This window comes from Mandrillus leucophaeus, unplaced genomic scaffold (genome assembly GCF_000951045.1).
Source record: "Mandrillus leucophaeus isolate KB7577 unplaced genomic scaffold, Mleu.le_1.0 Scaffold115, whole genome shotgun sequence".
NCBI classification, from domain to species: domain Eukaryota; kingdom Metazoa; phylum Chordata; class Mammalia; order Primates; family Cercopithecidae; genus Mandrillus; species Mandrillus leucophaeus.
This window is the reverse complement of record NW_012099765.1, coordinates 4,684,948-4,710,777: the sequence shown is the minus strand read 5'-3', so window position 1 is coordinate 4,710,777 and position 25,830 is coordinate 4,684,948. Positions and strand designations below refer to the sequence as shown.

At 37.9% G+C, this 25,830-nt stretch overlaps 1 protein-coding gene across 3 annotated transcripts in view; it reads right to left on the bottom strand.

The window, feature by feature from the left end:
- The window catches only part of TENM2 (teneurin transmembrane protein 2), a 998,748-nt gene that overhangs the window by 650,569 nt on the left and 322,349 nt on the right, over window positions 1-25,830 (bottom strand). The window lies entirely within an intron of this gene.

The following is a 25,830-nucleotide window of genomic DNA, read 5'->3' as shown; positions in this document are numbered from 1 at the left end:
GCAAATTTATAGAGACAGGAAACAGATTAGTCATTGCCTAGGGCTGGGTGTGGGAATGAAGATTAACTATAAATGGGCATGAAGGATCTTACTGGGGGGACAAAAATGTTCTAAAACTGATTTGTGGTTATGGCATTTCAGTAAAGTTACCAAAAATCATTGAATTGTACCCTCAGATGGACAAGTTTATGATATATAAAATATACCTCTATAAAACTGTTAAAAAGAAAACCCAGGAGCTGTAATTAATACATAGATGATTTAACAATAATTCCAGGGCAGGCTTTGAGAGAAGGTTTGAGAGAAGCTTTCTGCTGTGGTGTCATTACAAAGTCACATCCCCTTTGCAGTGAGGGGTGGGAACCTCCGCTGAGCACTGTGGCATTGCTGTGTCCTGTAATTTATGTGTAGGGGCAATTTCCAACACCCTCCTCCAAAGAAGACATGATCCCTGCACCGTTCCCCTTTCTCACATACTACATCCATACAAACATGCTAAGAGGAGCTGGGTATCTATGCAGAAACTTAGTGTGCACATACAAATGATATCAAGATTAGTCCTTAATTTCTTCTCTGAGTTCACTGAGTTAAGCCAAGCATTGCACTTCCTCCACTGAAGATTTCTGTATGTCCAATCCTTTTACAGTTCTACTACACTTATTCTTTCTCTCTTAAATCTTTTGATTTTAAGCTCGGCTATGATACTTGTGTTATACTTCACAAGAATGGTAAGAAACAATGGCTTCACATCATATAGGTAATAACGGCTCACAATAGATTCAGTTTAGTGCGCATGAGCGTGTGTGTATAAAAAACATATGTACATGTTTGTGTGTAGGAAGATGAGGAGCAGGAGTGAAAAGGAGTCCACTTGCGTGTCACATGTATCTTTGGAATAGCGACTTAAGTCTGTCTGTCAACTGTATTCTGTCATCTCAGCAGAAAAGGGCTCATTTTGTAAATACCATCTATGCTGACACTTAAGTTGCTATATGTTGAGATCATGTCTCTCTTCTCACATTCATTGTCTCCTTCTCATTCCCTGAATACCTGATATTTCAGAAAATGGAGAGTAAGCAAAGAGAAAAAGCCTTAAAGAGAACTATTTGCTGCTTTTTACTTAAAGGTGAATGAAAATGGGAAGCTACCAGTAAGTGAGTGTGTGTGTACACACACACACACACATATATATATTTTTTTTGAGACACAGTCTCACTCTGTCGCCAGGCTGGAGTGCAATGGCACAATCTTGGCTCACTACAACCTCCGCCTCCTGGGTTCAAGTGATTCTACCGCCTCAGCCTCCAGAGTAGCTGGGATTACAGGCGCACACCACCATTCCTGTCTAATTTTTGTATTTTTAGTAGAGAAGGGGTTTCACCATGCTGGTCAGGCTGGTCTCGAACTCCTGACCTCATGATTCGCCCACCTCGGCCTCCCAAAGTGCTAGGATTACAGGCATAAGCCACCGTGCCCTGCCATGAGTATTATTTTTGTGCCAGGCATGGTGGTATGTTAGTGAGTCCTTTAAATGCATTTTTATTTAGTCTTTGCAACAAGTTTCTGAAGCAGGTTTTGTAATTCCCATTTTACTGACGAGGAAGCTGAAGCTCAGAGAAAGTTAACTAACTAGCCCAGGTTCAGTGAGTTCTAAGTGAAGTGGACAGATTTGACTCTAACACCTATTTGTTTCATGATTAAAATTGATTTTGATGCTCAGTAACTTTTACTGTCTTTGTAAGATTTAGTAAGCCATTACAGCCATACATTCTGTTCCCTTGCCAATTCCAGAAGGATTGTTTGAGAAATGCAACAAGAATTCTGGGAGAAAACACTAGTGACCATCTTTTCACAAAAACCAAATGTGGTTTTTGCTGTTGTTTTTCCTGAACCATCTTGATAAGTTCCTTACTTCCTCACTGAACTGCCTAATTAGAAGGAGTGTCTTTGTAATTATAATGACCTCCTTCTGCAATCAGCCATGATATATAGGTGATAAACTATTGGTCTCCCATCTCATTATGGATGACTACTCCCCGTGGTTTATTTGGTTCTGCGAGCCTTCTGTCATGAAAATAAGTAGGCGACACATATTGATGCAATTTTAATTTTTTAGATTTTGAGGCAGTATTAACTTTTAGGTTTTGCAATGAAGTTCTATAAACATATGCATGGATACAGTAAGGCTTCATTAATTACAAAAGTTATTTTGTTTGCCTTATTCAATAATATAAGGCAAAGGTTCTCAAACTTGAGTGGGCATCAGAATTCCCTGGAGGCCTTGATAAAACACGGATTGTTTAGCTGACTCCTAGGGTTTCCACTTCAGTAGGTCTGAGGTCGGCCAGGGTTTTTGCATTTCTGACAAGTTTTCAGGTGGTGGTGATATGCTGATTTGAGGACCACTCTTTGAGAACCATTAAGCTTAAGAGAGAGAAATATATATATATATTTATTATATATATATAATATATATACTTCTATTTCTATTTTTGTATATTATATATATACTTCTATTTCTATTTTTGTTTCTATTTCTCTATAGGTAACAATGCCTTACGTGATATCTATGGAATTTCAGTGTCAGAATCATTTAAAGGTGTATGTAACAAGAATTAACAACAAGAATTAATTTCTGCTTTATACCATGTTACTAAGTGGTATCTGGGTCTTAATTATTATCATTGCAAGGTATATTTTTCCAGTTTACCAAATAATTTTTTTGTTTTTGAGACGGAGTTTCTCTCTCGTTGCCCAGGCTGAAGTGCAGTGATATGATCTCGGCTCACGGAAACCTCCACGTCATGGGTTGAAGCAATTCTCCCGCCTCAGCCTCCTGAGTAGCTGGGATTACAAGCATGTGCCACCACACCTGGCTAATTTTGTATTTTTAGTTAGAGGCAGGGTTTTGCCATGTTGACCAGGCTGGTCTTGAACTCCTGACCTCAGGTGATACACCCGCCTCGGCCTCCCAAAGTGCTGGGATTACAGGTGTGAGCCACCGCGCCCGGTAATACCAAGCAAATCTGCAATTTGTTTTGTTCCTTGGTTCTCACGATCACTTGCCTGATGGGGCACAGCTAGTACATGACTACTATCCATATTAGAAATGAGATAACCAAAGCCCAGGGAGGTTCAGAGACTTGTCCATACAGCTGGAAAGAATTGAAGTTGGTATAGTTTTGATTCTCAAAATCTTTAAATGGTGCCCAAGTACATATCGTGTGTAAATATATACCTCAACAACTACAACCAGACAGATGAAAAAAAGTGAAGGCAGGCAGTAGGATGACGAGTGCATTGGAGTCAGAAAGCTTGGGACATAATTTCCTAGAACTGCACTATCAGGGTGTGTCATTTTGGTGACAAATCATAGATGCAAATATACCTCAGTTTACTCATCTATAAACTGAGGGGTAGATCAGATAGCTGATATTCCTTCCTGCTCTAGCTATCCATTCAGCAAATCATTCACTGTAAAAATATTCATTAAGAATTTACCATGGACCAGGCACTGTCTAAGGAAAACAGTGCCTGGTCCATGGTAAAGAAAAAGAAATGAAGGAGATCTAGCACATGCTGTCCTTACATATCATGAAGCTTAGATTCTAGGTGTACGAAAGAGGAGTGAATAAACCAACTAGCTCATTTAAAAGAGTGATGGGTTTTTTTAAAAAACAATAAGATTGGGTGAGATGATAGAGAATGGCTGGCTAAAGCTCTATTGCTGCTAAAAGTCAAAGTTTTCCCTGATGAAGTGATATCTGAGTGGACCCCTTTTGGATGATAAAAGGGAATCATCTACATAAAATGATGGGAAAAGGATATAACAGGTATGACTGTCCTAAGTTCAAAGACCCTATAGTATAAACCAGCTTGGCGTTTTTGTGAAGTAGGAAGAAGGTCAGTATTCTGAAGCCAATTATGTAGCAAGTGGTAAGAGACAAAGTCAGAATGGCATTTGAAAGCCATGATAAGAACTCGGAGTTCTTTAAGCAGGGAAAGGCATGACCTGATTTAGGCTAAGATGACTCATTTGCTTCATGGGTATTGAGTAAGTGTATAAGAAATGAGCATACACACACATAAAATCCTATTCCAAAAATTTTGACCTTTAAATGAATGTTTTCTCCTAGTTTATTTAGCATATGAATAATAAAATACAAATTAATACACCAGCCAAAATTGTGTCTTCACCATTGATACTTTAAGGATATTACTAAGTATTATAAACATGGGCAACTCAAATAATAATTAGGAGGAAAATCATATGGAAATTACTAACAAACTCATTAGAGTGTGCTTAATTATTGCAGTGAAGGGTTAGCAAGAGGATTGGAGCTTACCGAATAAATCTGTTTGCACATGGATTGATATGCTTGTATCATAATTACTCACAGCTGTTGGACTTTCTAAGTTTATTAGGAACTTAATTCCAAAACTTTCATGCTGAAAAGATTTTCTGAGAGACAAGTGTTAGCCCAGTGCCAGTGATGTGAGCAAGGAGTATTTTTCTAGCAATTCTTTTCAGCGATTACTTAGAGTAACTACAGATCTCCTCATTATACATAATGAAGTGGATCTGCTCATTTTTGATTTTCACACACTTTGCAGAACGAGCAAAGCCTCCTGATTGAAACTGCTTGAGTCCTGTGATGAGAAGTTGTGTGTAATATGTATTCCGATTACAAAACGATCTCAGAAAAAAAGGCTTGATGCCTGATGTATTCATTTGAAAGCAATTCTTGGCTAAATTGATCTTTAAATAATCTATCTATATGCTTGTTAATTTAATAGATCAACTGACATCAGGGGAATACAGGAATGCTTCATCCTTCACACTCTGTCTTCTAGCTGACAACTAATCCTTCTTGGTAATTCATTTATTATACTTTATAAATTAGAAGAAATGTACAGGTTCCCTGAAATACAGCTAAAGCTCAGCCCAATAGTTTTGTCTTACCATCAATCAGAAAATTAATACTGTGCTTGGGCCAGTAATTTTGATCTCAGTCTAATTTTTGGTCTATTTAACTGATAGCTGCTCTCCTGACTTGGGGTGCTATTAACATAAATGAAGTGATTATTTGTGCCTAGGCGATGTCCTTTGTTCCTAAAGCTCCTTTTCAGATCAGCTTTTGACAAGTGCTAAGATTATATGAGGACAATTAAATAAAGAAAATAATAACTTGAGAGTCAAACTGTTATCATGGTCAATGAATTTTCCAGTGTGAATGGATGCATGTTCACTTGTGTATGCATGTCTACACACACACACACACACACACACACACAGACACCTGCCCTGCTCTGTCTTTATAGTCCAAACCATAGTACTTTATAATCTGGCCTTTGTATCCTTATTGCTATATATCCTACATGCCAGACCGCCAAATTCTACTTTTTTTTTTTTTTTTTTACTCTAAGTTCTGGGATACATATGCTGAAAATGCAGGTTTGTTACATAGGTATACATGTGCTATGGTGGTTTGCTGCACCTATTAACCCGTCATCTAGATTTTAAGCTCTACATGCATTAGCTACTTGTTCCATTGCTTTCCCTCCCCTTTCCCCCCACCCCCAATAGGCGCCAGTGTGTGATGTTCCCCTCTCTGTGTCCATGTGTTCTCATTGTTCAGCTCCCACTTATGAGGGAGAACATGCGGTGTTTGGTTTTCTGTTCCTGTGTTAGTTTGCTGATGGTTTCCAGCTTCATCCATGTCCCTGCAAAGGATATGAACTCATTCTTTTTATGGCTGCATAGTATTCCATGGTGTATATGTGCCACATTTTCTTTATCCAGTCTATTTTTGATGGGCATTTGGGCTGGTTCCAAGTCTTTGCTATTGTAAATAGTGCTGCAATGAACATACGTGTGCATGTGTCTTTATAGCAGAATGATTTATAATCCTTTGGGTATATACCAATAATGGGATTGCTGGATCAAATGGTCTAAATTTTTTTTTTTTAATACTTACTTTGCATTATCACATATCAATGCCTATACTCATTTCATTCCTCCTCCCTGGAATGCCTTTTCTTACTTGAATTGAAATCCTACCCAACCTTCAAGGACCAAATCACATTTTTTTCTATAAAAAGGCTTGCTTTACTTCATCCCAAGCAAAGTTAATATGTAAATAACCCTCTTTTTAATACTAGTATATTATTTCTTGTCAATTAAAATAGAAATAGCAACAGCAACAATCATAGTGATAGCAAACACATCGTTCTTAGTGTCAAGTGCTGTTCTAAGTTCTTTGCATATTATCAATTCATTTAATATTTACAGTAGCCCTATTTAAATCATAGATGATTTTGTTTCCCCCATATTGTGCATGAGCAACAGAGGCAATGAGAGATCAAATAATTTGTTCTGGGTCACTCAGATAACTCAGATTTCAAGAGAACCGAGCCACATTTTCTGGGTTCTGAGTCCAGCCCGTTTCTTAGCTCCTACACTGTGACACAATGCCAACTTGCAGAGTATTTAAAAGCATGAGAGAAAATCTAAAGGGACTAGCATAGGACCTCAAACATAGCTCTAGAAGTTGTGGTTATTTTACTGGTATGTGCAATAAAATTATTATAAAACAAATTATAAGTAATGATTAATAAATGTAATAGGATATCATTGGTATTCTTATCAAATGTCAGTCTGTCATTTGAAGTTGATACCCTATAAGTCAGCAATCACAACTGTTATGCATGAGTCTATAGCTCACATACATGACTGTGGTGCAAAATAAGCATTCAATAAATGTTAAGTAAATGAATGGATGAAATGAATGAGCAAACTAATCCAAGAAGCTTCTAGATGGGCTCTTTTACCTTTCCTCCATGGTTCTCTGAGGAACAGCGCTAAATCCTTCAAAAATCAGACAAATATTAAGCATGGATTAAATCTACTTTTCCACTTCCATTTCAATGAGTTATTATTTAAAATAAAACTCACAAAGCAATATTTTTAAAAGTCTACATCCCGAAGTAAAACATGGAAATTATCTGATTAATGCAGATAGCCACTCACCAATTTATATTCTTGAACTCAAGAGAATCATTTAGCTAATTGTATAGGTGATTATTATGCTTTTCAGAGAAGTGTGTATCATGCATTTAGAATTTTTAAATTGCATCTCCAAAAGAATCCTCTTAAATCTAATTATTATATACTTAGAATGTTCCATAATCAGCTAAAAGATTTATTATTTCTTTATAGAAAAAATGCTTTTAAATATGTGAAAATCCTCTTGTGAGAAGGTGAACTAAACATTTTAAAAATAATTAAATAGGCTTTTTGACTTTTTTAAAAAATAGGCTAGAAACATATTAAAATAACTGGTCAATGAACAAACAAAAACAAAAACAAAACAACAGCAACAAAAACTTCCTCCTTATGTGTTTCTGGCCAAGTATATAAAGTTAAGTGTGTGATCTTAAAAAACGACTGTATTGATCATAGCCAGATTCTTTGTATTTAGGGAAATTAGGGTGATATTTCAGAGAATATTTTGAGACAAAGTGGCAATGCAGCTGTTGAGTTTGGCTAATGGCTGAAATGCTTACTCACTATTATAACTGGTGATTGGTTTAATTTTGTAAGTGGTACCTTTCTGAGTTTAGTTTATTGAAAATTCAGATGTATCCCTGGAAAACGTTCTCAGGAAGAAAAAAAAGAAAAGAAAGAAAACGAGAGAAAAGAAAGGAGGGCAGGAGAGAGACAGGGAGAGAAGAAAATAACTATGTGGTTTGCTACTCTCAGTAGTCTTAGGTAGATACAATAGAAAAATTAGTTTTCAGAACTCTATCAGTGGTCTGAAACTTACATGTATTCATATCCATTTTTAAAGGCACGAATCCACATGTGTATACTTGTTTATAAATTACATCTCTGTGTACAGATTATATACACATACTATTATTGCATATGCTATTAAAAGTACACAACATTTTACAAGGATGTGATAAACGAAAAGTTCAACAGCTCCTTCTTGCACCACATTTGAGAACCACTGCTCTAGATAATGGCAAAGTCACCACTTAAACCTGTCGGGGTACCCAGTTGAGACTTCAACATGCTAGGATCTCATAACATTCTGATCTACCAAAAACTTAACTATGGACCCATCAACTAAAATCAATGCTTACATTTTGAGTTATGTTCATGAATACTTATTTTCATGAAATTATCCCTGAATGTCTTCTAAAACCTTTCCTCTTATTGTAGTCATAAAAAAAGTAAGTAAAAGGTTTTTGAGGACAAATGAAGGACTGCTCTGGGTAGACTGAAGGTTTGTTTAACACTTTCACCCTGGATGAGTAAGCTAGGGAACTAAGGGGATTCAGGTGGGATTGCTTAAGCTTAAGTACGTGGTTTGAAAAAAAAAAAAAACAAACTTTATTTACAGAGCCATCAATTTTCTTTATGGAGCTGGTGCTGCAGAGAGAACATTGAACTATGAATCAAAAATGTGAGTCCTAGCACCAGCAGTGGTTTCTGCATCTAAGTAGTTGAATGACCTTGATTGAGTCATTTAACTTTTCTGAATCTCTCTCTCTCAAAAAAAAAAAAAAACAGTTAAATTCTTCAGATATTTATGGAGCCCCTTCTTTGTGCTTGATATAATAAGAAATACTAACGTAAATAACTGCAATTCTTTTAAGTACACTCTAAAACTACAAATAGAGAATTCCTAACTTTCTAGAACTCTTCTCTAACTTTATGGAATTTTAAAATTGAAGTTACTTGCAAATTCTATGCCAAATATCAGAAGAATTCCTTGCTTGTGATCGTAAACTGTACATGCTTCCTGGGGCTGTATTGGAATGCAGACTGGCCAAACAGTCATTACAAAACTGTGTCTTAAAAATGGAAACAAAAGCCGTGGTTTTTAAGTTCATTGAATCATGAGCATCACTTGTTGAGATTTTTTGAATCCCTTGTCCTAACTCTGCAGTTTATGATTCAGTACATCTGAGCCACAGATTTGTTCCCAAGCCCAAGTTTTCCACATCTAATTTAAAGAGGAAGCACACACAGTTACAACACCCATGGTATTCGTAATACAGAAACAAACCAGTTGCTCAGGAAACGCCCAACCATTCCTGATAACAGAAGGAAATTTCTCTCTTGGGTTTGAACCAATGAACCAAAGCAAAATGGCTGTTGGTAATAAAAAATGCTGCCCTTCACATAGGGACTGCAAAGTAATCTGCTCCATTCTTTAAGATATATTTCCAGGCACAGTTTTCTATTGATTAATTTCTTTTGTAGAATTGCACCTATATAGGAGGGTTTAGTGCCTGGGTCACATAAGGTGATTAGTCAATATTATTGTAAAATGGAAGGAAAAAAGAAAAGAGAAAGAAAAGAGGGAGAAAGGGAGGAAGGGAAAAGAGGGGTACAACTAACCTGCTAGGTTGATTGCTTCCGCCAATTCAATTCTGCTTGAGAAAGATCCCTTAAGCTAACACTTGGAGAGCTTCAGATGAAACTCTACCTGATATTATGAAGTAAAATTAGCTTGGATTAAATCCAGCATTTGCCATGTGTTTTCAAGAATATTTTGACTGATTTGCTCCAATTATCCCTGAATGTCTTCTAAAAATTTACCTCTCCAAATTCCACTCCGTTTTCAAGGGCTAATTCAAGTCTTATTTATTTATTTATTTATTTTTCTGGAAGCTTGTGGCAACTATTCTAACCTTAATCATTTATTCTTCTCAAACCTTTGAACTTGCAAGTGTTGACAAGTATATCTTGTCAACCTGAAAGGAATGTAAACTCCTTGAACAGAGGGGCCATGTCTGATAAATTCATATGCCTCCAAATTACTTAGTGAACCTCTTCAGGTTCTGCATTGTTAGTTTTGCTGTGGCTGTATTTACCACCCACTCCTGCATCTCAAATATTTAACTCTATCTTCTAACTTAAGCCACTGCCTCCCAGACATCTCCATATAGGTATATCACCAATACTTCAAACTCAAAATATCCAAAATTAAACTTTCTCATAGGTTTGCTCTTTCACTGATGTTTAGCACAAAATCTAGAAGTCTTGCAAGTGTTTTCAATGTCTCCCTCTGCTACTCCTTACTCATAATATAGCAGCTCTGTTCATTTTACTTCAGAAAATATGAAATCACGACAGAGAAATCTCACTTTAAAGCAATAAAATATGTTTGCCAAATCATCTAAACTTACTTTTTTTTTTTTTTTTTGTCAGTGTGATCAAGAGCAGGGCATTTCCTTTCATGGAGTATTTTTTTTAAGATATATTGAATAAAAATAGCTATATGGTGCCTACTTTGTGCCAGATATTGTGCTGGGTACTAAAACTACCTCACACACACACACGTATTCTATGTGTGTACATGGGGTGTGTGTGCGAATTTGCCTAGTGTGTATACCAGTCACCTATACTGATGTGGTCCAAACGAAGTCCAAAGTACAGCAACAAAATAAACTAACTGCTTTGAAATTAAAGGGTAAAAAGCTTAATCGCTATGGGATTCACAACTGACCTATTTCTCTCAACTGGGTAGATTTAAATATGGCGGCAATGGCTGCTTTAGAAATGCCTATTAAAGGGCTGATTTAATATGTAGTGCTGAGTAGATTTATTGATTTTTCCGGTGTCACTTTGGCATTTTATTACATTTATATATATTCACATATTTTGTAATAGGCCAATTTATCCCCAAAGCCTGCAGAACGATTTTCTCTTAGAACTTCCTTTTTCTTAAGGAGTAACCTGATACATTTGGATGCAAGATGCTTTGCTCCATAGACACTGTCATGGCCCAGGGAACTTGTAATGCTTATTGGGCAGACTTTCCGTGTCAAGCCCAACTCAACAGGAAGCCTCTAGAGCCCTCTCCAGTGGGCCCCACTGGGTCGCTGAGAGGCTGGGTAAAAAGCAACATCTACAGGGACTGTTTAAAACCCTCACAGGATCGCTGCAGATGTGCAATGGCAGAATCAGACCCACTGACATTCACTTCCTTGGGGCAGTGAACATACCTCCAGGATCACCAAGTGCAGTATTTGCTGACTATGTTCTACGTGCCAGGCAGGGACTGAGAGAGCAACAGTGACCAAAACTGACCCAATTCCTGGCCTCACAGTGCTCACAATCAAGAGAGAGGGGCAAATAAATAATCAAAGACAGAATCATAATCCACAATCTGGGCTATGACTAAAAAGGGCAAAGTGTTTATGACAGTGTGTGGCAGGTATCCTAGCCTGGCCTGAGGGTAGGGAGTGGGGGGATCAGGGAGGGCTTTTCTAAGGAAGTGAAGTTTAAAGCAACATTTGCAAAATAAATAGAATAGGCAAAGCCCAAGGGCTTGAGGTCTAGGGAGAGCATGCTTAGATGAGGTGAGATGAGTCTTGTGTGGAACAGTAGTAGGAATATGGTACATGCTCAGTGAAAGCCAGCTCATTTCTGTGCTTTTAAGAACTCCTCATCGGAGGAGCAGTTATGAGTTCGTTCACATTCCATGCTAAGGCCTGCACGACTTACATAAGCTGGCCCCTGCCTGCACCATCTACTCTACTCACTGCTCCTTACTCCCTACACTTCAGCCACATCCAACTTCTATCTCTGGATACACCCAACAGGTTCTATCCTAAGACCTTCGTTGTAGCTATTTTCTCTGCCTAGAACACTCCAGGTGTTTATATGGCTGGCACCAAGTTCAAGCCTCGTCTCGAATGTCACACTGTCAGTGAGTGTGCTGTACCCAGACCATCTTCCATGAAATAGCCCCATTTGCCTGCCTCTCTTCATTGTATTATTTCATTATCTTTTTATTACAGCTCAAATCACTAGCTAAAGTAATTGTGTTTACTTATTGCCAAGCTTACTGACTTTCTTTCTCAACTGTAATGCAAGCAACAAGCGGGCAGGGATCTCATCTATCTTAAATCTTAAACTGTCACAAGCTCGATTCCAGATTCAACTGTGGCAGGCCCAAAGGCACAAGCATATAGTACAAGGTAGACACTCAACGTATAACTGCCGAATGAGTGAATGGATATATATAACAACCACATATCCTACATAGAGGAACGATCGCTGCCAGTGGTCCAAAACCCTGTTGGGTACATGAGGACACTGGGGAGCACTTTCCTAGGTGGACTGAAAATAAATCAATCTTCTGTATAGTTTTGCCTCAGGTGACAATTTCCCACTCTGGGGTTTCCCAGGAGAGAAAAGCTATGCACAGATATAGCTCCATGTATCTCTGCTGTGTTAATTTCCCTTCTGAGTAGTGACACTCTTAGATGTTTTATTCCTAGATTACTGTTCCAGTTTGGCTTTAAATATATTATAAATGCTTATTGCATTTTAAAGAATAAATGCTTTGAGAAATGTGGGAGTTCCACTGGAGACTTTTTTGAGATCAACAGTCATAAAAATCACCATATATTGCCCAGACCCTCAAAATCACTCAAAGGAGTGTATATAACTCCCCCATTATTTGTGACAATTTCACTTTGTGCAGTGTCAGTTACCTGTGCTCAGTTGTGGTCTGAAAATACTAAATGAAAAATTCCAAAAATAAGCAATTTATAAGTTTTAAATTGTGTAACATTATGAATACTGTGATAAAATCCCATACTGTCCTGCCTCATCCCACTGTGGAGGTGGGTCATCTCTTCGTCCAGCATATCCAAGCTGCTGATACTCTCCACCCATCTGTTACATAGTAGCCATCTCAGTTACCAGATCCACTGTAGGGTATCACAGTGCTTGTGTTCAGGTAACCCTATTCTACCTAATAATGGCCCCAAAGAATAAGAGTTGCGATGCTGGTAATTCGGATATGCCAAAAGAAGCCATAAAGTGTTTCTTCTAAGTAAAAAAGTATAAGTTCTCTACTTAATAATGAAACAAAAAGAAAGGATGCTGAGGCTGCTAAGATGTAATGTAAGAATAAATCTTCTATCCATAAAATTATGAAGAAGAAAAAAGAAATATGTGCATTGTACATATAGGGCTTGGTACTGTCCATTTCCCACACCCACTGGAAGTCTTGAAACGTATTTCCTGAGAGTAAGGGAGGACTGCTGTACTTGGATTTTCCACAGCATTGTCCCATTTCCCCTCTTCCTCTTTCTCCTCCTCCTCCAACTCTCTCCCCTCCTCCTCCTCCTTCTCCTTCTTTCTACTAGATACTGAATCACACAACAAGATACAACAAGCAGTGCCTTTCTGGGTGATTATAACACACTCTGGGTGGTGTCATAAGGCACAAGAAGTGCAATAATATCTCCAAATCCCAGGGAGGTGTATTGCTTTAATGTAGTTGACTCTCTCTATAACACTTAGAAAACCAAACATATGTATTTACTGGACACTACAAGGTGAGTTTGGAATGTTATTATCACTCCATCAGTAAGCCTTGAAAGTGTTCCGAGTTTGAAAACACTATCTTGCTTTATGTTCTACTGTGAAGTCAATTCATGTACCTGCTCAGTCCTGGATTTTCTATGAATTATTTCAACTATTTTGGTGCAGAGGGACAGTGATATAAAATAATCAATTGGAAAATATGTACCAACATGGCATTGTGCTTAAGATTTAAGTGTACAAGTTTTATAGACATAATAAATAAATATTAATGAATAGCATTTACAGAGCCTTTCAAACATGCCAGGTACTTTATCATGGATTATCTCATTTAATCTTCAGAAAAACCCCAGGAAGTAAGCACTATTAATAGCCTCATTTTACAGATAAGAAAACTGAGGCATGTAAACATTAAGAAATTCACCTAATGTCACAGATCTAGAAAGTGGTAAACCAAGATTTGAACCTAGGTCTCTCTTTTTCATCTAGAAGTCAAAATGTTAACACTAAACCTTTTGACCTGGTTCAACATCTTACTCTACCACACATATGCTATGAAACCTTGGATTTCTAAGTCTAACTTTTCTAATGTGGAAAATGGTGATGATAACAGAATTTGCTTCAAAGATTGTTTGGGGGTTAATATAGCTGAGTACTTGACTTACAGTAAGAGCTTAATAAATTATGATAATTATCATTAATTTATGTAAAGCTCTATTCCAGATTCGACTGTGGCCAAAGGGACAAGCTTCTTTTAGGTGGTTGCCAATGTATTTGGAAAACAATGCAAGCAATACACAGCTAAAAAGTCAATGAGTAATAAAGAAAGTAAGAATGAATGGTCAACGGCAGAATATTAGCAATAGTAACACTGTGCTACAGTCTTTCTTTATCCTCAACTGCATGGTATTCTTAAAAGGCAGGTATTACCTTCTGCTCACAAATGAAACTGAGGACAGAGAGGTTATTTGTACAAAAGTATACAATTGTCAAGTATTACAGGCAGGATTTGGATCAGGCCAGCTCATCCTAAGAGCCACATTCTCTATACCACCTTGTACTGTGTCATCCTGATTCCCACTGCCATAGGAACTCAGAGGTGGAGGGGATCAGAGGCTATGCCAGGAGAGAAAGGAAGAGGTACTGACAGGGGCCTATAATATAGTTTTAGGAGGTAGAACACTATCACAGTAAGAGAAATCCCTGATCATGAAGAAGGAGGAGTCAACATGCAAAGCATAATACCATGAGGGAAGAGAATGGAATCCAATGTTGAAAATGTGAGGAAAACTAGACAACAGAGGACCTTCAATGTTAAGCTGTCGCCCTTGGGTCACACTTACAAGGAACTGAAACAACCGGAGATTTTTGAATAGGGCAGAGAAAATATGACCACGATGTCTTTGGAATGATCCATATAACAGGAACACGCAAGATGGAGACATCACTGACCAGCTTTCGGAAGGAAAAAACAACGACGACAAAAGAGGGCTGAAGACCTGAATACAGTGCCAGGAGTAAGAGCTGGAAGATAAATGCCGATGAGCTCTTAGAACTCAGGTTCCAAGTTGGTGACAGCAACCTTCTAAGGACTAGGACTTGGTGTTAAACTCCTTCTGATGCCTGGACACAGAGATTTGATATGTGAAGCACAATCTGGAAAGACACTGCTGTTCTACTGTAAAGTGCTTTACAAACACAAAATATAGCTGTGATCATCCTTACTTTATGTAATACCCATTGAGGTTTTCCTTTTAGCAGTTTATTCAAAATAATGTGGATCTCTCTGTATTTAACTAGGATAATTTAAATGAATAAGAAGTAGAGTCGGGCCGGGCTTGGTTGCTCACGCCTGTAATCCCAACACTTTGGAAGGCTGAAGCAGGTGGCTGACTAGAGGCCAGGAGTTCGAGACCAGCCTGGCCAACATGATGAAACCCCATCTCTACTAAAATACAAAAATTAGCTTGGCGTGGCAGTGGGCACCTATAGTCTCAGCTACTTGGGAGACTGAGGCAGAAGAATCACTTGAACCTGGGAGGTGGAGGTGGCAGTGAGCCGAGATTGTACCACTGCACTCCAGCCTGAGCAACAGAGTGAGACTCCATTTCAAAAACAAAAAGAAGTAGAGTCAAAACAAAAACGAGCTTCCTGTCTTAAGGAATCAAAACCTTGTATTTATAAAGATTTACTGGGTGTATCAAATATACATCCTAGATATCTCGAGGTTATTGGGAGAGTGGTTGTCAGAATTATCATCTTATCGTCTTTTTATGCACTTTAATATCAACAGGTGAACTCCAGTATCTGGTAGCTACATTGATAATAGGACCTTACATTCTCTCTTTTCAAAGGGAACTCATATACTGAATTATCAGAGCCCAGATGAAATCCAGTTAATAGCTGAAATTGCTGTTTTCTTTAGTGTGTTGCCTTATCTCTTTTTAACAAGCCTTACTTACTAGGGTAATTGCACTGAATTCAATCCATTATCTATGGATTAATTCATTAGAGTGGTTTAAACTTTTGGAAAATGGATGGGTTTTAACAGTCCTCCCCTCCATTCCACAAATTGACACTGTAAAACACGTCTTTGCCATTTTTATAGAGGCTCCAATTCATGAAATAAAAATCAATGAAGACATTTCCTTTCCAAGCCCTCATGTCATTGTTATGCTCCCTTGGTTGCATGGAAAGCCTTTGGGTAAAAGGGAGGACAACTCTAATCAGAAAGAGAGTCATTGTCTTCGGGAAAGCATGAACAAATGCATTTCTGGGCCAGTGACCTTACCACTGTGGCGGCCCCCAGTGTTACTGCGTTTGGGGATGCAACTACAGAACCAGATTGTCCTTGTCAGTTGGGGCTGGTGTGGGAAAGTGCCTAGAAACCCAACCCAGTCTTTTCTGAAAGCAAAATAAGGTTGATTATCATGAGAGTGCCAATGATTTCCCTTTTGCTTGATGTTGTCCTTTTCAAGTGCTTTTTAGATTTCGTTGTGTATAGCAGTGGTTTCAAAACACTGTTCCAACTTTTCTAACTGGCTATATCAGAATCACCCAGAGCTCAAAAAAGAACACAATTCCCAGGGATCCATTCCCTAGAACTCATGATTTAGTACATCTGGGCTAGTGCCCAGGAATGTTTGTTTTTTAAAAAGCTTCAGGTGAGTCATATGCAAAATTCATGTTTATAAGCTACTGACCTAGTCATGTTTCCGTTTTCTTTTTAAAAATGACCACTTACCCAAATGAATAAGGAAGACTGGAATTGTTTTATGTATGACACCAATCAATCAATGGTTTTAGTTCTATTAAATGTATCAGTCAATTTAGGAAGCGAGGACAGAAACACATAGCATGAAAATCCAGATAATATTGTCCAACCTGAGACCATTCTATGTACCTGAAGAACCTTGCCTCTCTCGGTGGCCTTCTGATCACATCTTGAGAATGGTAAAGACAAACATTGACAATCCACCTCAATTTGTGGAATATATGGGTATCATAAAAGTTAGACATTACAGAAATATGGTGTAGTCATTTTTAAATATGCTCACAAATTCTTTGACACTTCCTCCTTCCAAAGGCAGCGCCTAATCTTTCTCTCCTATAATGTGGGCTGGGCTTAGTGGGTCTAAGGATGGGTCCCAAGGCTGGGTCATAGAAGAGATGTCTTCTTCTTTTCTCTTGACTCCACTGCTTTGGAGGATGCAAGCTATGTCATAAGGACATTCAAACAACCCATGGAGGAACTCCAGCAGGGAAAAACTTAAGCTGCCTGCCAACATCAACTTGCCAGTCATTTTAATTAAGCTACCCAGAAAAATGAATCTCCTGCCACAGTCAAGCCTTCAGATGACCTCAGCTGGGGCAGATGTCTTGACTGTAACCTCATGAAAGGCCCTGAGCCAGAACTGCCCCATTAATCCACTCCCAAATTTCTGACCCACAAGACTGTCAGAATTATTAAATGTTTATTGTTTTAAACCATAAAGTTTTGGGGTAATTTGTTACAGAACAATAGATAACTGATACATCTGAGCAGACTTTCCTCATCTAACTTATAGCGGTTTTTACCTCTACCTTTGTTTATTCCTTATCTGGGATACACAGACACATAAAAATTGATCACACATACACATCAGCAAATATTTCATAATTTATAAGCATTGTTTTAAGTAAAGTCCCTAAAACTCTTGGTAAGTAATGGTTTATTAATAATAACATTTTGGATGGCTTCAGTGAGGTAGTATGTGATAATAAAATAATGAAGGTAAACATGAACTGAAAAAAAATCTGAATAGTAGGGGAGAGACTGTAGCCAGGGAATGGTCTTGTATTTTACAAAGCCATACCATCACATGTAAAATTAAACGTATTGGTAATGACAGAGAGCTGTTGTAGGCAGTATGTAAAAAGTCATCTTAGTCCTAACTTTGCAAGCATTGTTCAAAGGGCAAATTCAGAAGAGGAGTTGCTACGATGAGAATATATCTGATGATGATAGCCCTGAAAGTCTAAACATGTCTCCCTGTGAAAAGGTGAAGTGACAGCTCTCTGCTTGGGGGTGAAACAGCCATGATTTAAGGAAGTGATTTGCTAAATGAGGCCTCAAGGAATGGAATAATGAAAATCAGCCAACAACTCAGAACTAGGTGATGAAAGAACAGGATGTGGACCTAGTTAAGAGAGTGAATACTTTCTTAATGAAACAGAATGGGTATCAGTGCAACTAGTACCTTGTTTATAGCTCTCTATATTATGTATCTACAGATAAACACTTCAGCTAAGTGTTTGGTAAGCATATTATAGACTATATTTTGTCATTCCCGACAACTCTTCCTGTTATGAAGCCTCAAGTTAAAAGAACACAGTTAGTTCTTGTTAAGGAAAAGTTATTGAATCCTGAAGTCATAACTGGCAGAGCCAAAATATCCAGGGTTCAGAACACACCCTTTAAGTGGATGAGTAACTTGCTATATGTCAGGATTTTTGTCTTTGGGAGGATAAGATGTAGTACCTTAGTTAGACGGTAAATATTGGCAAATAAAACATGAAAACCCCCTAACTTTCTTTTCAACTTTTATTTTTGATTCAGGTACATGTGCAGGTTTGTTATAAGGGTATACTATGTGATGCTGAGATATGGGGTATTATGGAAATGGTCACCCATGTAGTGAGCATAATATCCAACAGGTAGTTTTTCAAGGCTTCCTCCCTCCCTCCCTCCCCACTCCTGTAGCTCTAAGTGTCTATCATTCCCATCTTTATGTCCACGAGTACCCAATGTTTAGCTCTCAATTATCAATAAGAATATGCAATATTTGGTTTTCTATTTCTGCATTAGTTCACTTAGAATAATGGTCTGCAGCTGCATCCATGTTGCTGCAAAGGACATAATTTTGTTCTTTTTCATGACTGTGTACTATTCGGAGGTATATGTGTTCCACAGTTTCTTTATCCAATCCACTATTGATGGGAACCTAGGCTTATTCCATGTCTTTGCTATTGTGAGTATTACTGCAATAAATATATGAGTGCAGGTGTTCTTATTGGTAGAATGATTTATTTTCCTATGGGTATAAACTTAGTAATGGAATAGGTGGGTCAAATAATAGTTCTATTTTTGATTCTTTGAGAGATCTCCAAATTGCTTCCCACAGTGGATAAACTAATTTACATTCTCACCAACAGTGTATAAGAGTTCCCTTTTCCCCGCAGCCCCACCATCATCTGGTATTTTTTGACTTTTTAATAACAGCCATTCTGACTGGTGTGAAATGGTATCTCATCATGTAAACACCTAACTTTTAAATACCTTATTCAAATCTCCAAAAAGAGATAGATTTCATTTTACTATAATGGGGAAAAAATTTAAAAAGGAAACAAAACCAAAACAATCAGCATCTCCACTAGTATTCCACACACTCTCTTTTGCAGTTGTGCAAGCAGAACAAAAAAAAAGATCAATACAAGAGTTGTTCTTGCTGGATTCCTTCTTCCTGGCAGGATTCCTTCCGAGGCCAATGTGAAGCAACCAGGTGTGAGGTAGTTGTGCATAGTGGGAAGCTCGCTCATCTAAAGCCATTCAAATTCAGTAATAAAAAAAATCACTGTGCAGGCTAAACAAAATCCTGTTGGCTGCGACGTAGCATTCAGACAGCAAGACTGTAAGAATGACTGGTTTGATGGTAAGCTTAAAAAAGAGAGTGAAATTGCACCGGCTAAATTGACTAGGGGTGGGGAATCTGAAAGAAGGTAAAAAAATTATTATGTGTTTTTTGAAATAATAAAGAGAAACCCAACAAATTGAGAAAAGAGAATTCAGTCTTCCCTGGTAATTTCTGTCGAAATCATGTTACTGAACGGAACAGGACAACAGAAACAGTAATAGCTAGAACCCAGTATTAGAAAATAAAACAAATGCAGTCTCTTTTTTTTTTTTTCAGAGGAGGGGGACTTATTCAATGATGTACATTCAAAGCAGTTGGCCTCGAAACAAAGAATAGCAGCCCTATTTCTTGAGCTAAGGGCCTAAAAAACAAATATCACTCTTTTGTTATCTTATACAATGTCTTACTGCAACATTTTATTTGGGCATGAGGGAACAAGATTTTAAGAGATATTTTAAAGAAATGCTTAAAACAACAAAAGTGCCTTTTCTCTTTTCCCTGCCACAAGTAGAAACAACTATATTTTGTTAGGAAACAGGTCAAGCAGCAGCAAGAACAAACTGATAATAACACAATGCAGCTTTGAGAAGACTGTGGAAGAAGGAATTATCAGAAAGAAGCAAACAAAACAAAAACTCTAAAGGTGAGATGAAGGAATCCCCACCCTCCTGTTCTCCTCTTTGGCTGTTTGAATTGGAATATGCATCCAGCAAAATAGTTCTCAAGTCTCATTCCTCTTTCTGGCTGAGGGTTTGTCATTTCCATCCCTGGAAATGCTACTTTAAGCAATTGTCACGTCTACAGTGTATGAGGGATTTTCAAAAACACGATGTACCTGGAGCTGGAATAATACTCACCCCTGAACCTTGTGGAATGGTTTAGTGCTGATTCTTTGCCTCTGCTCTATATTATGGAAGAAATAATGGTGGGTCTAAGGACAGGTCCCAAGGCCCATTTAAATATTCTATATATTCTTTCCTCTTTCTAAAATATGAATCAGTGAGTGAGGAATCTATACTTTTGCCACTATTTGGAAAGAACCTGGCCAGAATTAGTTTACCCTGAATCTCAATTCATTGTTTTATCTGAGGCTTCTTCTTTTTTTTAAAAAAGTTGGTTTATGCAGGCAACATGAGCTTTTAAAGCATGGCATGCTTTATATTGCTATGCTTTTATGCAAAATTTTCAGTCCTCAGCTCTTGGATTTCAGAGGTTTGATGGTATGAATAGCCCAGAGGGGTGCTTCTCATCACGTCTCCCTCAGCCAAGCTGCTGTTTACTTTTTGATAATAAAATCAAATAAACCAAATGGAACAAAAGTCAAAATATAATTAATTTCCCAATTTCACTCATTTTGCTTGCATTAATAAAGATAAATTGCAAGTATGTAAAAAATTGAAACACTTATGTAATCTTATTAAGATCCAGTATATAAAATAGTGTAAACACATGCAGCTGTCAGCAGGAGTCTCTCATGAATATACACACATATTAGCCTAAACATGTTTGCCTTTAAGATTTTTATAATGTAGTACGAACTTCTTGTGAGAAGTAAAAACGAGGCCAAGTCTCAAATTTCCTGTGCCTTAGAATTTGTTGGAAATGCATGTTAACAACTCTACTCTCAGAAATTCCAAATTCATAAGCCTGCAAGTGAGGCCTTGGAATCTCCATTTTAAATAATCATCCCTAGATGACTTTGATGCAGGTGGGCCATGACCATGCTTTGATACAACCCAGCTCAGTTTATCCAGTATACTGGTTAATTGCTTACCTATGTTAGGTATTCTAGGGGTTCAGGGATGTGATAATGAATGAGGTAGTGTCTTCCTGAGCTCACAGAGCAGTGGTAGTTGCATGAGTCTGCTTGTGTCTATATGGCCTTTCGCCATTTCTACACCCAATCAGGGGGAAGGGGATGGGGAAGTTCTTATCCCCTTAGAAATATTACAGGCAGTGAAGTAATGGTTCTGAATTATCTTTATCACAGCACAGAAGGTCCTGAGTGACCTGGCCCCTCCCTACCTTTCCCTGGATCCTGCCATTCTTCCCTCTCCATGGTCTTTTCATCTTAGTGTATTTCAATTTGACATGCTCTCCCCAGACCACACTGTAACCTCTTTAAAGTCATTTAGACTTCAGCTCAAATGTCCCTACCCCTGTACAGCTTTCTCTGACAACCCTATCTAAAGCAACGACAGTAGATTCTCTCCAAAGACATTATCTTGTTTTATTTTCTTCACAGCAAGTATCATTATCTGAAATGATCTTATTCATTCATTTATGTAATTAATGCCTGGTCCTTTCAACAAAATGCATGGAGACCTTGTCTTTCTTTTTCATGTTGTAGACTTTGCTCCCAGTATAATATCTGGCACACATCATTACTTATTAAATATTTGTTGAATGGATGAGTAAATCAAAGTATAAATAAATGTTCAAAGTCTTTTCCATCCTGTCTCTCTCCTTACTTCTTAGTGTTGATATTGGGATCCGCAAGAAAATGGATGTAAAAGGGACTTGAAAATCTAAAGCAGCCATAAATGCAAAATATTCTCACATCATTACCATCATTAATTATTCAGAGCTGGTTGTGAATTGAAACATTATCTTTTATAGGGAGAGAAACCAAGGAACTGGGTTTGTTATTTAGGGGTTTGGGAAAATCGGGGATGGGGAAGACCAAAAAATAACCTGAGACATGAAAGGAGACCAGAGCTCTAAATCTCTTTCAAAATCAAAGAGGAGTCAAAACATTTCTCCTCCCAAGATTGCTTCTTCAGAGCACCGAAAGAGGAGAGGATTGTAAGTGTAGAGTGGGAGCTCTGTCATTTACAAATATCAACATTTCGAGTGAGGCAAAGCTGAATTGATATATGTTCTCAAAAGACAGCTTTTCTATAGCACATTTTGGGCTCAGGTCTTGAAAAAAAAAAAAAAAAAAAAGCCAAAAAGCAAAGTTTCAGCCAACAGGGTTTAAGTTAGATATTTAAATCCACAATAGCCTTATTAAAAAGGAAGACATATAATCCTAACCCTTTCACAAGTTAAAAAAAAAAAAAAAAGGAGCCATGAACAGTCTTTGATTTAAGAGTTATGCACTTATTTTTAAAATGCTTTTCAGTAAATTATGATCAAGAGCAAATTGAAAGGTACTGCAGACTTCTACTGAAAAGGGATAGCTTGAGGCTTGCTTCTTGGGAATGTATGAATTGTTCTGACTTCCCCCTCCAAGTGCTCCCCGCAGCTGTGCCCTGTCCTCTTGGTTTACACCGATTACCATTATTAGGGAGACATTTTCCTAATTGCATGCACCATTGTCAGATCTAAGGGCAGGTCTGAATTAGACTGCAGATGCTCAGGCTGCCCTGCATAACTAACCACACGCTGACTATTGACCTCTGAGAAGGTTAACAGGCATTTATTGACTCTTCACATTTAACACAACCCTACTCTTAAAATACATACATATATTCATTATTAATCACACTTTGCTTCTAATCATCCCAAAGAGATTTCCTCTGGTTCTACAGCATAACCTCCAGATCAGTATGGACCACGTTAGTGGTAGTAGAAAAGAGTTATGCAACTTGAATTTTTGTCCACCTACCATGAAGCTGTCAGTTCTATTAATTTTTTTAAAAGGAGGAGGAACAGAGAGAGGTCTTGAAATGCCGATGAAGGAAGTAGCAAAGTCAGAGTAAGCAGGTTTACCCAATGCTTAAGGCTAACAAGAGCCACAGGACAAAGTCATAGGCAATGGTTTACCTCACTGTAGTCTATTAAAAACATTGCATGCATCAAATATATCTTTTGTTAGTAGGAGGGCCAGTGCTTTACTAGGTCTAAGCACTTCAGTGCACAATTTATTTTAATCCTCAAGACAACTGTGAGAGTCAATGTCTCAGGTCTCCATTTTACAGACGAGGCAATGTAGGGGATGCTAAATAACTTTCTTAAAAGAACAGAGCTGGTAAGTAGTAGCAAGAGGATCCCATCCCCACCAGTCTTACTCCAGAGACCATGCCTTTAATGTGCCCTGTAATTCCATAATGCCCTCCTCTAGGTTCAGTTTCACAGATGAGGAAACAGGGTCCACCAAATTTTATGCCTTGTCTAAAGTCAGAATGCCAATCTCTGACAAAGACTGGAACCTGGTGCACTTGGTAGTTAGTAAAGAAAGCTCAACTCTTTATTTAAAAATGTGAAAAGGTAGCAGAATAAAGCTGCTACTTCCTTTCAGTTATATATAAGTCTGTTCACATTGTTACTGGTGACACAATATTGACCTATACAGTGATGAGAAAACATACGGAACTATCTTCCAAGCCAGTTCACAATAGAAAACCAAAACAAAAACCAAGCAAAAGAAATGGAAAATTATATTTCTGTAATCTCCAGAAAAACCGGAAGATCTAGAACACTGAGCAGTGTTTCCCCGTGGCTATGTCATGGAATTTGAGTAGTGAGTGCTCCTAGAAATGAAATATACACTACTCAGTTTGCCTCAGAGACAACCACCCCAATTGTCTTTCTAAAAGGGGGTACTCACTACTCAAAGACCTGTCTTCTTCACTCATTTACCTGAACTGCCTAAACCCCCTAATTAGGTAAATTTTTAGGACTCCTAGTATATAATCTCTTTTTGGGGGAGAGGGAGTGGAGAAAATAGACACCTTTATACAGGTAAAATGGTACTCAAATGAACGTCAGTGACAGATGGTAGGGGATAGAGATGGAAAGCCTCTAGCTGAGAATATAAAAAACAGGTTGCTTAACAAAACATGAGGAAATTTATTACAAAGAAGGTTGATGGACTCCCAGCTTCGTCTCCCCAAACACAAGTGGATGGGACAACTATTCTGCTTTGCTACAGTTATACACAGACTTAATGAACTTATAAGTAGAGTAAGTAGCTTTCACTATTCACAGACATTGAGTGGGTTCTGACATGCAGCTAAGCGAATGATGTTCACCATGTCTGCACATTAGAATCACTTTGGAAGTTTAACATGTCTGGTCCAGACAAAATGAATAAGTGTATACGGAAGTAGGTCCACGAAGAAGCCCTCAGAGGATTTGATTCTAATGCATCTCCAGTGTTGATAGCTACTCACCATTTAACAGGACAAGGGCACAAGCCTGAAGGGGAGGGGAGAGCTTATAGTGGGTGGTTAAGAGAATATCCTCTGGAGTCAGGCTTTCTGGGTTTAGCCCTAGCTCTGCCACCACAAGCCAACTATGAGTGACCCTGGACAAGTGGTTCTGCTCAACTCTAAGCTAGCAATGGAGTAAAATTAAAGCGAGGGAATACATGCAAAGTGCTTGGAATACTAATCACTCTATAAATGATAACCATTATTATCACCATCGTATGTTGCTGATGGCTTTGATTCCCATTTGAGGGGCAGGTAATTAGTGATAAATTTTGTCACAGTCCTCCGAAATTAGGTATCACTTCAAGACCTCCAATCCCAAGCACAGCACCAAACTGAAGCAATGACACTTAATGAGCAATTTCAGAATCCAAGTCCATCACAAAGTACTTAAAAGAACAGATGGCTCAGCCGTCACTGGGTCCCATCTTGCTAAGGTACAAAATTCATATGTGAACAAAATTAATGAATTAACTTATTCCTTCATTCTGAATACATGCAGAGAGTTTACGGTGCAGCAAGCATATTGTGCTAGCACAGTGATTCTTTTTTTACTTAACCATTCGTCCATGACTTTTCTTTCCATTTGAATATTCCCCAGTTAAATGCATGTGAAGACAATGTTTACAGCACAGTGTTAGGCTCAGTGGCTACAAAGAGTGTTCAAACATGAAGCCTCTACTAAGGGATATTAGAGTTGAGTGGGTAGGAAATGCTTGCAAAATACACAGAGGCAGAAAGAGAGAATATGAGTCTGCAAAGGGCTGGTGACATCTGAGTGTCAGTTATTAAAACAAAATTAATTTAATGTAAATCAAATAGCGATCAATATTTGCTGGTAGCAGTTTAGTAGTTAATGGACTAAAACAACACATTGAATTTTTTGACTTTTTGTTTTGAAGTAATTTAAGATACGCAAGAGGTTGTAAAAACAGAGAGTTCTCATATAGCTTTCACTCAGCTTTCTCCAAGATCATTTTACATAACTATAGTATGTTATCAAACCCAGAAAACTGTCACTGGTGTAACACTATTAACTAAACCACAGACCTTACTGGAATTTCACCAGTTTTCACATGCACGCATTTGTGTATGCATGTGTGTGTTCAGGTGTGTAGTACTACGAAATTTTTACGACATGACT